At 51.7% G+C, this 13,579-nt stretch overlaps 1 long non-coding RNA gene across 2 annotated transcripts; it reads left to right on the top strand.

Moving 5' to 3' along the window:
• Positions 1-2,282: 2,282 nt before the first annotated feature.
• Positions 2,283-11,933, top strand: LOC127037604 (uncharacterized). 2 transcript variants are annotated; one of them, XR_007770431.1, is made up of 3 exons: positions 2,283-2,429; positions 10,212-10,967; positions 11,333-11,933. It is a non-coding gene; the product is annotated as an uncharacterized LOC127037604 (long non-coding RNA). The 2 variants fall into 2 exon arrangements; XR_007770430.1 differs by lacking the exon at positions 2,283-2,429 and adding an exon at positions 9,261-9,825 and having other exon boundaries at positions 10,120-10,967; positions 11,333-11,932.
• Positions 11,934-13,579: the final 1,646 nt, after the last annotated feature.

Genomic DNA, 13,579 nt, shown 5'->3' with positions numbered 1-13,579 from the left:
TCAACAGAGGGCTGGGTGTGTGTGAGGTAGGTACAGAACCCAGGGCAGGGGCCTGGTGGTGTGTAGGTGGGCAGGGCTCAGGGCACAGGGCTGGGTGACTGCCCCCCTCAGAATCCCCAACCCCCCCTCCTTGTCCCCCGACTACCTCCTCCTGGGACACCTGCCCCTAACTGCCCCCTATCCCCTATCTAAGCATCCCTGCTTCTTGTCCCTTGACTGCCCCCCTAGGAGCCTACCCTCTACCTGTCCCCTGACTGACCCAACCCCTATCCGCACTCCCACCCCGAGACTGACCCCCGGACTCCCACACCCCATCCAACCACTCCCCACCCCCTGACAGGACCCACAGAACTCCCAACCCATACATCCCTCCCCTTGCTCCCTGTCTGCCGCAACCCCTCCACACCCCTGCCTCGTGACAGCTCCCCCCCCAAAAAACTCCTGACTCATCCAACCCCCCGAGCTCCTTGTCCCCTGACCACCCCCTCCAGAGACCCCCCCACCCTAACTGCCCCCCCCGGACCCTCCTTGCTCCCTGCCCGCTGACTTCCCTGACCCCTATCCAGCCCCCACCCCCTGACAGACCCCGGAATTCTCATGCCCCATCCACCCCCCTGCTCCCTGTATGTCGCCTGCAGAGACCCCTGCCCCTAGCCAGCCCCCCCACCGGGATACCACCCCCTATCCAACCAACCCTGTCCCCTGACTGCCCCCACCCCTTAACCAACCCGCCCGGCCCCAGACCCCTTACCATGAGTCTCCAAGCAGAGCCAGCCTATGCTGCCTCGTAGGAGCGCACAGCCCTGCCCCTCAGAATGCTGCATGCGCGGTGACAGGGCTCCGGACAGCGGGGAGCGTCTTTCCCTCCCCGCAGAGCCAAACGCTGCCCCGCGGGAGCACGCAGCCCCAGCCCCAGATCTATGCATGTGGCGGCAGGGATCCAGGAGAGGGGAGAAGGCGAGGGAGGGGCTGGCGGCTTGCTGCGCTCGGCCCGGTGCTGCAGCCCGGGACTGCGGACCCTGCGCTTTCTGTGCTGGCAGGATTTTTAATGCCACCCTGGAGTCCTGGCAGGCAGCCGCGTGCCATTAAAGATCAGCTCCCGTGACGTCTTTGGCACGCGGTGGCCGACCCCTGACCTAGTGTCTCTGTTGCTCCATGAGGGAAATAACTACTGACACCGTGTGGCCACACAGGGTAATGCACACAGCATTTCCTGCACGGAGCAACAGTGACACCCTGTGGCCACGCGGGTTAGTGCACCGAGCATTTCCTGCATGGAGCAAGAGTGACACCGTGTGGCCACGCCGAGTAATGCACAGAGCATTTCCTGCAAGGAGCAACAGTGACACCCTGTGGCCACGCCGGGTAATGCACAGAGCATTTTGTGCATGGAACAACAGTGACACCATGTGGCCATGCAGGGTAATGCACAGTTGCTCCACGAAGGAAATGCTTTGTGCAGTAGCCAGAGTGCTCACCCAGTGTGTGTCTTGCTCCATGAGATAAATGTTCTGTGCATTCCCCCAAGAGGCCACCCACTGACACTGCTGCTCCATGAGGGAAATGCTCTGTGCATTAACCCCAGTGGCCCCTCATTGTCACTGTCCCTTGATGAGGGAAATGGTTTGTGCATTATCTGGATTGGCCACCTGGTTTCACTCTTGCTCCCGGAGGAAAATACTTAGTGACACCAGGTGGCCATTCAAGGTATGTGCACACAGCATCTCCTTCAGTGCATTCCAGCCTCCCCCAACTAGGACCCATTTAACTTCCTCCAACCTGCTCCTGCATCCCCAGACTTGCCAGCACTCCGATTGCCCCACCCCAATCTGCCCCCTGCACGTGGCCCTCCAATCCACCCCATCTGTTCCCCATCTCAGGGCACCCCACCATCCTCCATGACACCCAATCCCTACACCCCAACTGGCTTCAATCTATTTCTCCATTGCTGGACCCCACTTCCACAGCACTGCATTTCCCCATGCCACCCCAGGTTTCCCTCTCCAATTCCTGTTACCCTTCCCAGCTACACTGGGGCCTTTAAACCCCCCTCCATCCTGCCCTTACTCTCCAAGGCCTATGAATCCCACATTCCCTCAGTACAGCTTGGGAACCCTAAACCCCTCTACCATACAGTGCAGCCCTCACCCCCAGATATCATATGACTAAGCCACTGATGCACGAACCCCAGATTGCCTACTGAATGTGTCCATTGATCATCCACATGGACTGACTCTCTCTTTTCCTTTCCTTGTGCTGTCTCCCTTCCTAGGACATGGGCAGGTGTGCTAGGTGTGCAGTCCCAAAAGCTGTGTATCGGGAGCCATGAAGAAGTAGGAGGGGACAAAAATCCTGCAGGGTAGTGGATAGTGGAGTAGAGCATGTGATGGGGCAAGGCCAGATGGCTACAGTAAAGTACTGAGAAACAGGTATGTTAGCCCCAGGCTAAACAAATCCCTAGTACCCTGGTAACCAAATGGCAGTTGCTCCAGGTTAATCAAGGCACCTGGGGCCAATTAAGATCTTTCTAGAAGGCAGTAGAGATAGCTACTTTAATTAGACCACCTGCAGCCAATCAAGACAGGCTAATCAGGGCACCTGGGTTAAAAAAGGAGCTCACGCCAGTGAGGCAGGGAGGAGCCAGAGGAGAAGGAGCATGTGTGAAGAGATGGGAGCAAGAAGGCAAGGAGCTGAGTGAGAGAGTGTACTGCTGGAGGATTGAGGAGGACAAGCGTTATCAGATACCAGGAGGAAGGTCCTGTGGTGAGGATAAAGAAGGTGTTTGGAGGAGGCCATGAGGAAGTAACCCAGGGAGTTGTAGCTGTCATGCAGCTGGTACAGGAGGACTATAGACAGCTGTGATCCACAGGGCCCTGGGCTGGAACCCGGAGTAGAGGGTGGGCCCGGGTTCCTCCCAAACCTCCTCAACTCCTGATCAGACACAGGAGGAGCTGACCCAGACTGTGGGTTCCACAAGAGGGGAAGATCAGTGAGGTGAACAATCCGCCAATAAGCGCAGGACCCACTAAGGTAGAGGAGGAACTTTGTCACAAACAGTTATTGTTGGTGTTGACTCAGTCTCTGTTCATCGAGTGGGGCAGATGTACATGGGACTGCAGAGGGAGGTAGGGATGAGGGCAAGATTAAACACAGCAATAGAGCTCTGTGTAGTGATAGTTCTTGCTTGGCTTTATTAGTTTGCAGAGGAATCATCCAGGAGCCCTCACCGGGCGAGAATATGGCAGAAGTGGACCTGAGAAGCCTGGACATCCTTTTAAGGAGACATGAGTAGTTCTCAGCTTTCTGCCTCCCGCTTAAATGGCTGTGAGTAAGCGGTCAGTGCCTTCAATTCCTCATCTGTATTTGCTGTAGTTTTCTTCACAGACCATGTGGTTCCTTGTTGGGTATGGGGCTCTGTGGGATTAAGGCTGGGGAGGGGCCAGAGTGTGCTGTGCAGAGCGACTCTGTTGGGTGTAGTTGCAAGGTGTGCTTTACACTTTTAGTCCTAAAGGTGTAATGGGAAGAGTGTTGAGGGCAGAGCCCCGCTGTGCAGGAGAGGTGAAAAGAAGAGCCTACGAGACATTGCCGACTGAGCTGGTAACTTACTTGTTTTATCCCCTGGTTTTAGTGCCAAGGAAAAAGATGTCACGTGTGAGAGTCTACAGCCCTCGTGATGGAAAATGAGTGAGAGTGACGAGACTGCAAGTGTTGTTGGTGCCAGGCAGCAACCGTCCATCTGGGAGCAGAACAGCCGCTACTGTCACTGAGATAAGTTTCTTTTGCTGAGGGTTCTGCTCCTCCAGGTAGGGACACCCCATTAGCTGGGGCTGGGTTTGTAAGAAAAGGTTCCTGACTAGCTGTTGTTATAAGGGAGACAAGGTCCCCATTTTCAGGGGCTGGTCAGTTCTCTGACCAGTAGCAGTGTCCCCTCTGCAGTGGAAGGTTAGATCTGGGAGGAAGACTGCAGGTGGAAAGTTGCTTGTCATCCTCCCATGTTTCTCTCTTTCTTCTCTACTGTGTTGGCCAACATTCTCTCTCTCTCCCTGCCTCTCCTTGTGCTGTCTTCCTTTGTAGGACACAGGCAGGTGTGCTCAGAGTGCATCCCCATGGCCTATGTATCAGGAGCCATGAAGAAGTAGGAGAGGATGAAAATAATGCAGAGCAGTGGGCATGAGAGCGGAGCGGTGACTGTCAGTGTTAACTCTGTTTCTGTTCGTCAAGTGGGGCTGATGTAGATGGAATGGAAGAGGGAGGCAGGCTGAGGGCAAGATTGCAAGCACCAGTAGAGCTGTGTGTACCGATGGCTCGTGCTTTCTTTTGCAGCTGCGCTTGCAGAGGAATTGTCCAGGAGCCCTCACTGGAGGAGAAACTGGCAGAGGTGGATCTGAGCAGCTTGGACATCCTTCTAAGGAGACGTGAACCGTCCTGAGCTTTCTGCATAACTGGCTGTGAGTAAGAGGTCAGTGCTTGGAGTTCCTCATCTGTTCTCACTGTAGTTTTCTTCCCAGGCCGTGTGCTTCCTCGTTGGGTATGGGGCACAGTGGTATTAAGGCTGGGGAAGGGACAGGTGTCTCCTGAGCAAAGTAACTATTTTGGGTGCCATTACAATGGGTCCTTTCTAATTGCAGGTGTAAAGTAGTAATGGGAGATGGGTTGAGGGCGGAGCTGTGGGATACGGGAGCTGTGAAATGAAGAGACTTTACGACAGAGCAGATGGATATGCTAATTTTATTTGTTTTTCTCCCTTCTGCTGGGTTTAGTACCAAGGAAAAAGAAGTCACACATCAGAGTCTATTGCCGTCATATGGTGAACAGTGAGTGAGAAGAGCAAGCCTTTGAGCATTGTTCATGCCAGGCAAGAGCTCTCCATCTGGGAGCTGAGCAGACACCACTGTCACTGAGAAGTGTCTGTTTTGCTGAGGATTCTGCTCACGGCCCATTTGACTCCAGGTGGAGACACCCTATCAGCGGGGGCTGGGTTGGTAAGAAAAGGTTCGTGACTAGCTGTGGATACGAGGGAGACAAGGTCTCCATTTTCAGGGTCTGGTCACTTTTCCATCCACAAGCAGTGTGTCCTCCACTAGAGAAGGTTGGATCCAGGGGGATGCCTTGAGCTGGCGAGTTCCTTGCCCTCCTCCTGCATTTCTCTCTCTCCCCCCCCCCTTTCTTTTCTGTACTGTGTTGGCCAACACACACTGTCTTTCTTTGTCTCTGTCCTTGTCTGTCCTTGTGCTGTCTCCCTTTATAGGACACAGGCCAGTGTGCTCTGTGTGGATCCCCGCAGGCTAGGTCTCAGGAGCCAGGAAGAAGTGGGAGGGGATGAAAATCATGTGGGGTAGTGGGTGTGAGAGTGGAGGCAGGTATTGGAAAATATTGAGCACGTATAGTGTTTTTGACAGTGATGGCTCTTCCATAGATTGTTTGCTGTTTTTGCGGAGACCCACTCCAGGCCAGTGGAGCAGCCTCAGACAGAGGACGACCATCTGGAGGAACCGGACCTGCACAATCTACACATTTCACTTGGCAGTTGAGCTGAGGAGTGCTCTTGTGATATTTGAGGAGCAGATGTGTGTGTTTGTGAAATCCCTCTCTATCCAGTATCTGCTTTGATAGACCCAGACCAGTTGGGAACAGCAGAATAGTATAAGGGAGATATACTGGCCACTGGATAAGCAGTTTTCTGTTCCCTGAGTAAGCAGAGCAGGGGCTGCTCCAGGCTAATGAGAACACCTGACTCTAATTAAGCTGCTAAGAGTCAGGTGAGGCTCTTAAACACGTGACTCTAATTAAGGCCCCTCTGATGCTATAGAAGGTCTCACTCCAGTCAGGCCAGAGGGAGTCGGAGGAGAGGGAGTGTATGCAAGTAACTGGGAGCAAGAGGTGTGTAAGGAGCTGAGAGTGAGTACATGTACGGCTGGAGGACTGAGAAATACAAGCGTTATCAGACATTGGGAGAAAGGGCTGGTGGTGAGGACAAAGAAGGTGATGGGAGGAGGCCATGGGGAAGTAGCCAGGGAGTTGTAGCTGTCGTGCATCCATGCCAGGAGGCACTCTAGACAGCTGCAGTCCACAGGGCCCTGGGCTGGAACTCGGAATAGGGGACGGGCCCGGGTTCCCCGCAAACCTCCCAACTCCTGATTAAATACAGGAGGAATTGACATGGGCTGTAGCTTCAGCCAGAGGGGAAGGTCTCTGGGCTGTTTCCCGACCCACAGGGTGAATCTGTGAGGTGAGCAAATCCACCAATAAGCGCAGGACCCACCAAGGTAGAGGAGGAACTTTGTCACACTGTGTAGTGAGTTGCCTCCTTGAGAGCAGAGAGATGCTTCTTATTTCCATGGGCAGGGATTTGGGGAAGGTCCAGCTCTGGCTGTGGCTGGTAATTGCCTGGGATTGTCCCTTTCCTGGTGGGCTGTGGTTCCTTAGGAGTGATGAGCATTTTAGGGCCTGGATAGGCTGGAGAGGAATAAAAAAGGAGGCTCCAGTGAGCAGCAGCCAATGATCTGTGTGTGTGTCCATTTTTCTTCCATGCCTCAGTGCTGGCCAAGCCTACAAGCACTTAGGGAGGGCTGCAAAGACTCTCTTGTTGATGGAGAGAATTCCTTAGTATGGGGAGGGCCTCTGGGGAAAGGCCTCTACAGCTAACTGTGGACAAAAAACTTGGGGGAATCTTTTGTACCGTCTCAAGGAGTTGTCAGGTGCTATGGAGTTTTCCTGAAGTATGGTAACTTTTTGTGGAGACCCAGGAAGGTGATAACATGTCTTTCTGTAGTTTCTTTCTTCCTATTTCTCTCTCTCTCTCTCTCTCTCTCTCTCTCTCTAATCTCATATGTAGGCCAACATGCATCCCCTCTCTCTCCTTGTACTGTCTCCTGGCATAGAACATGAGCAATGGTGCATGCTCAAAGGCTTGATCTGGAGAGTCTGCATCCCACTGGGGAATTGGGAGAAGGAAGAGAAGCATGATGGGTACTAGATGCTCGATTGGTAGTGGACTCCCTTGGATGCAGGTGCAACGGGCTACTTTCTTTAGACAGTGGCTAATGCCAGGTGCCGCAGAGGGAATGAACAGAACAGGGAATAACCAAGTGATCAATTCCCTGTCTCCCATTCCCAGCTTCTGACAAACAGAGGATAATGACCCCATCCCTGCCCATTTTGACTAATAGCCATTGATGGACCTCTCCTCAGTGAATTTACATACTTCCTTTTTGAACCCCATTGTAGTCTTGGCCTTCAGAACGTCCTTTAGGAAGGAGTTCCACAGGTTGAGTGTGTGTTGTGTGCTTTTTAATTGTAGCTATAAAGGTGTAATGGGAGATGAGAAGAATAACCTACACAACATTGCAGGTTGTGGTGATAACTTTTGTGTTTCCCTCTTGTGTTGTGCTTAGTACCAGGGGGAAAGAAGTCAAGGGTAAGAGCCCACCCCCATTGTGAGACGGAAAGGACTCAAGCTGTGAAACAAACAGTGAGTGTTGTTGATGCCAGGCTATGCAGATGCCATTGAGCTGGGAGTGGAGCAGCCGTCACCATCAGTGAGATAAGTGTCTGGTTTGGTGAAGACTCTCTCTGGTAGTGGCCCAGCTGCCTACAGGCCGGGACTGGTCATTAGCTGTGGCTCGGTTTGTAGGAAAAGATTCCTGATTAGCTATGGTTATGAGGGAGACACGGTCCCCACTTTCAGAGGCTGATCATATCTCCATCCACATGATGTGTCCTCTGCAGCAGAAGGTTGGATCCAGGGTGATGACTCCAGCTGGTAAGTCTCTTGACTCCCTTCCACGTTTTTCTCTCTCTCTCCTCTAATGCATTGACCAACACATACTCTGTCTGTGTCTCTGTCTCTCTCTCCTTGTGCTGTCTCCCTTCATAGGACACAGGCAGCTGTGCTAGGTGTGCATCCTCACAGGCTAGGTTGCGGGAGCTAGGAACAAGTAGGAGGGGACTGAAATCGTGCAGGGTAGTGAGCACTAGAGTGCAGCAGTGACTGTGGGTGTTGACTCGGGCTGATGTGGATGGGATGGGAGAGGGAGGTAGGAATGAGGGCAAGATTTCACGCAATAATTGAATTTTGTGTAGTGATGGCTTTTGCTCTGGTTACTTGTTGCATTTGTAGAGTAATCATTCAGGAGCAGCATCTGGAGGAGAAATTTGCAGAAGTGGGCCTGAGCCACCTGGACATCCTCCTAAGCAGAAATTAACAGTCCCCAGCTTTCTGCCTTCCGCATAACTGGGTGTGAGTAAGCCATCAGTGCTTGGAATTCCTCATCTGTTCTCACTTCAGTTTTGGTCAGAGGCTGTGAACTTCATTGGGTATGTGGCTCTGTGAGATTCATATGAGGGAAAGGCACAAGTCTTCTGTACAGAGTGACTATTTTGGCTGTAGGTGCAAGAGTCTTCTTTGTAGTTGTGCTCCTGAAGGTGTAACGGAAGAAGCATGAAGGGCGGAGGTCTGGGGTGCAGTAGATGGGAGAAGAACCTATGCGACATTGCTGACTGAGATGCTAACTTGTTTGTTTTCCCCTTTTGTGCTGGGTTCACTACCAAGGGAAAAAAAGTGGAAGGTCAGAGTCCACTCCCTCAAGTGATGGAAAGGGAGGGAGAGCTGGGATATTCCGAGCATTGTTGATGCCAGGCAAGAGCCATCCAGCTGGGAGCAGAGCAACTGTCACCATCAGTGAGGTAAGTGTCATGTTAGGTGAGGGCTCTGCTCACTGCCCATGCTGAGCAATAGCCATTTATGGGCCTGTCCTCCATGAATTTACCTCGTTATTTTTTTAACCCTGTTATAGTCTTGGCTTTCACAGCATTCTCTGGGCAGGAATTCCACAGGTTGAGTGTGCATTGTGTGCTTTTTAATTGTATCTAAAACGGTGTAATGGGAGATGAGAGACGAAGATGAAAGAAAACATTGAGAATCCAATGATGACTTTGGTTTTCCCTCTTCTGTTGTGCTTTGGGAAAGGGGAAAGAAGTCAAAGGTAAGAGCCCACCCCTGTTGTGAGATGGAAAGCGTCCAAAAGCCATGAGAAAATGAGCATTATTGATGCCAGGCTATGCAGATGCTGTTGAGCTGGGAATGGAGCAGCCATCACCATCAGTCAGATAAGTGTCTGGTTTGGTGAGGACTCTGGTAACAGGCCACCTACCTACAGGCTAGGACTATTGGTTAGGTGAGGCTTGCTTTGTAGGAAAAGATTCCTGACTAGATATGGTTATGAGGTAGACAAGGTCCCCATTTTCAGAAGCTGGTCATTTCTCTGTCCACAAGCAGTATGTCTTCTGCAGCAGATAGTTGGATCCAGGGGATTACTCCAGCTGGTGAATTTCTTGCCTTTCTCTCGTGTGTCTCTTTCTTTCTCTCCCTCTCTCTCTGTCTCGCTTCTCTATTGTGTTGGCCAACACTCTTTCTCTCCTTGCCTCCCTTCATGGTACATGGGCAGGAGTGCTAGGTGTGCTTCCCCACGGACTAGGTCTTGGCAGATACGTGCAAGTAGGAGGGGACGAAAATCGTTCCGGGCAGTGGGTGCTAGTGTAGAGTGGAGACTGTCAATGTTTATTCAGTCACTGTTCGAGTGGGGCTGATGTAGATGGGATGGGAGAGAGAGACAAGGATGAGGCCAAGATTCCAAGCACCAATAGGGCTGTGTGTGATCACAGCTCATGCTTGGCTTTTGCAGCTGCTTGTGCAGAGGAATTGTCCAGGAGCCCTCGCTGGAGGAGGAAGAGGCTGATGTGGACCTGAACAACTTGGACATCCTTCTAAGGAGACATGAACAGTCCTCAGCTTCCTGCCTCCACTTAACTGGCTGTGAGTAAGAGGTCAGTGCTTTGAAATCCTCATCTGTACTTGCTGTAATATTGTTCACAGGCCATGTGCTTTGTCTTTGGGTACGGGGCTCTGTGGTATTAAGGCTGGGGAGGGGCCAGAGTCTGCTGTGCAGAGTGACTGTCGGGTGCAGTTGCAAGGGGTGACTTTGGTTGTAATGCCAAAGGTGTAATGAGAAGAGGGTTGAGGGCCGAGCCCTGCCATGCGTGAGAGGTGAAGGGAAGAGCCTAGAAGAAGACATTGAGTAAGGTGGTAACTGATGTTTTCCTCCCTTGTGCTGGGTTTAGTACCAAGGGAAAATAAGTCACGCGCCAGAATCTGCTGCCCTCATGCGATGGAAAACAATGAGACCGTGAGTATTATCAATGCCACGCAAAAGCCGTCCAACTGGGAGCGGAACAGCTGCCACTCTCAATGAGATAAGTGTCTGTTTTGGTGATTGCTCTGCTCCCAGCCCTCCCTGCTCCTGGTAGGGACACCACATTAGCTGGGGCTGGGTTTGTAAGAAAATGTTTTTGACTAGTTGTAGTTATGAAGGACACACAGTCCCCATTTTCAGGGGCTGCTCAGTTCTCTGGCCACGAGCGGCGAGTTCTCTGCAGCAGAAGGTTGGATCCAGGAGGATGACTGCAGGTGGGGAGTTGCTTGCCTTCCACCCGTGTTTTTCACTCTGTCTCTCTCTGTTCTCTAGTGTGTTGGCCAACATAGACCCTCTGTCTGTCTCTCTCTCACCTTTCCTTGTGCCATCAGCCTTCAGAGGACATGGGTGGGGTGCTCAGTGTGCATCACCACAGGCTAGGTCTTGGGAGCCATGGAGAAGGAAGAGCAGAGAAAAATCATGAGGGGCAGTGGGTGCTGAAGTGGAGCAGTGACTGTTTACTCATCTCTGTTCATTGAGTTGGCCTCAGGTGGATGGCATGGGAGAGGAAGGAAGGGATGAGGGCAAGATTTCATGCATGAATGGAACTTGTACTGATGGCTCATGCATGGGTTTTGCAGGTGCACTTGCAGAAGAAGTGTCCAGGAGCCCCAGGCCAGGGAGAAGCTGGCAGAAGTGGACCTGATCAGCCTGAGCATCCTTCTAAGAAAACATGAACAGTCCTCTCCTTTCTGAATCCCGCTTAACTTGCTGTGGGTAAGCGATCAATGCTTTGAATTCCACATCTGTACTCGCTGTAGTTTTCTTACAGGCTAGAAGCCTAACAATCTGCAAGCCAAAAACTGTCCAAAAGGAAACTCAGAAAGCAATTAAGGCAAAAACAAGCCCAATTTCTGCAGTTTCTTTGCAGGTTTGTCATGTCTGACCAAAATCTGCTATGCAGAGTGACTATTTCAGGTGGTGTTGCAAGAGGTGCTTTCTACTTGTAGTCCTAAAGGTGTGATGGGAGGGGGGTTCAGGGCAGAGCACTACTGTGTGGGAGAGGCATAAAGAAGAGCCTCCCCAACATTGCCCACTGAGATGGTAACTTGTTTGTTTTTTTCCCCTTTGGCTGGATTTAGTACCAGAGGAAAAGAAATCCTGCATGAGAGTCTACTGCTGTCATGCAATGGAAATCAAGTGAGAGTGATGGGACTGCAGGAAATTATTGCTGCCATGAAAAAGCCATTCAACTGGGAGTGAAACAACCGCCACTTTCAGTGAGATAAGTGTCTGCTTTGGTGATTGCTCTGTTTTTGAGTAGCTGTAGTTATGAGGGAGACAAGCTCCCCATTTTCAGGGACTGCTCAGTTCTCTGGCCAGTAGCAGTGTGTCCTCTGCAGCAGATGGTTGGATCCAGGAGGATGACTGCAGGTGGTGAGTTGCTTGCCTTCCACCCATGTTTTTTACTCTGTCTCTCTCTGTTCTCTAGTAAGTTGGCCAACACACACCCTCTCTCTATCCTTACCTTTCCTCCTGCCATCTCCCTTCTTAGGACACAGGCAGGGCTGCTAGGCGTGCATCCCCACAGGTTAGGTCCTGGGAGCCCTGGAGGAGTAGGAGGGGAAGGGGCAGTGGGTGCTAAAGTGGAGCAGTGACTGTTGGTGTTAACTCGTTCTGTGTTCGAGTGGCGCCGGTGTAGATGGGATGGAAGAGGGAGGCAGGATTGAGGGCAGGATTTCACACACCAATAGAGCTTTGTGTCATGATGATTCATGCAGGTGTTCCTGCAGAGGAATTGTCCAGGAGCCCCAGCCGGAGGAGAGACTGTCAGAAATGGATCTGAGCAGCCTGGACATCCTTCTAAGGAGACATGAACTGAGCAGTCCCTGAATTTCTGAATTCTGAATAACTGGCTGTGAGTCAGAGGTCAGTGCTTTCAATTCCTTATCTGTTCTCGCTGTATTTCTCTTTACAGGCCCTGTGCTTCCTCACTGGGTACAGAGCAATGTGATATTAAGGCTGGGGAAGGGGCAATAGTCTCCTGAGCAAATTGACTATTTTGGGTGCAGTTACAATGGGTCCCTTCTAGTTGCAGGTGTAAAGTGCCAATGGGAGATGGGTTGAGGGCAGAACTGTGGGATACGGGAGCTGTGAAATGAGAAGACTACGTGACCTTGCAGAAGGAGATAACTTGTTTTTTTTCCCCCCCCTTCTGCTGGGTTTAGTACCAAGGACAAAGAAGATGCATGTCAGACTGCTCCCCTCATGCGATGGACAGTGATGGGAACTTGAGAATTATTCGATGACACAAAAAAGCCATCCATCTGGGAGTGGAACAGACACCACTGTCTCTGAGATAAGTGTTTTGCTGAGGGTTCTTCTCAAGGCCCACCTGGCTCCAGATAGAGACGCCCTGTTAGCTGTGCCTGGATTTGTGTTTAAAAAAAAAAATCCTGAACAGCTGTGGTTACAAGGGAGACAAGGTCCCCCTTTTCGGGGCTGGTCATTTCTCTGTTCACAAGCAGTGTGTCCTCTGCAGCAGAAGGTTGGATCCAGGGAGATGGCTTCAGCTGGTGAGTTTCTTGCCTTCCTCCCATGTTTCTCTTGCTGTCTGTCTTTTCTCTAGTGTGTTGGCCAACACTCTCTCTTTCTCTCTCTCTCTGTCTCTGTTCTTGCCTCTCCTTGTGCCTTTTCCCTTCATAGGACACAGGCAGCTGTGCTAGGTGTGCATCCCCACAGGCTAGGTCTCGAGAGCTATGAACAAGTAGGAGGGGATGAAAATCATGCAGGATAGTGGATGCGAGAGTGGAGGCAGGTACTGGAAGATGTCGTGCACCTAGACTGTTTTTGGCAGTGATGGCTCTTCCATAGGTGATTAGCTGTTCTTGCGGAGGGCTGCTCCAGGCCAGCGGAGCAGCCCCAGACAGAGTAGGAGCATCTGGAGGAAGCAGACGTACCCAATCTAGTTGTTTTGCTTTGCAGTGGAGCCAAGGAGCGATCTTGTAATGTTGGAGGAGCAGGTGTGTGTTTTTTGTGAAATGATATTTCTCTATCCAGTATCTGCAGAGTGAGGTGCCTCATGGAGGGCAGAGAGATGCTTCTCCTATCCCTGGGATGGGTCCTGGGGAAGGTCCAGCTCTGCCTGTGGCTGGTAGTGGTCTGGGATTGTCCCTTTCCTGGAGGGCTGTAGCTTCTTAGGAGTGATGAGCATTTTAGGCCCTGGGTGGGCTGGAGAGGAATAGAGAAGGGGGCCCCAATGGGCAGCAGCCAGTGGTGTGTGTGTGTGTGTGTCCATTTTTCTTCCATGCCCCAGTGCTGGCCTAGCTTACAAGTGTTCTCTCTTTCTCTTTTTCAGTTCCTACTGAGATTGGTCTCTGCCACAGGTT

Source organism: Gopherus flavomarginatus, chromosome 19 (genome assembly GCF_025201925.1).
Source record: "Gopherus flavomarginatus isolate rGopFla2 chromosome 19, rGopFla2.mat.asm, whole genome shotgun sequence".
In the NCBI taxonomy this organism is placed as follows: domain Eukaryota; kingdom Metazoa; phylum Chordata; order Testudines; family Testudinidae; genus Gopherus; species Gopherus flavomarginatus.
Note: the sequence above shows the minus strand (reverse complement) of the source record. Positions and strands in the feature narration are given on the sequence as shown.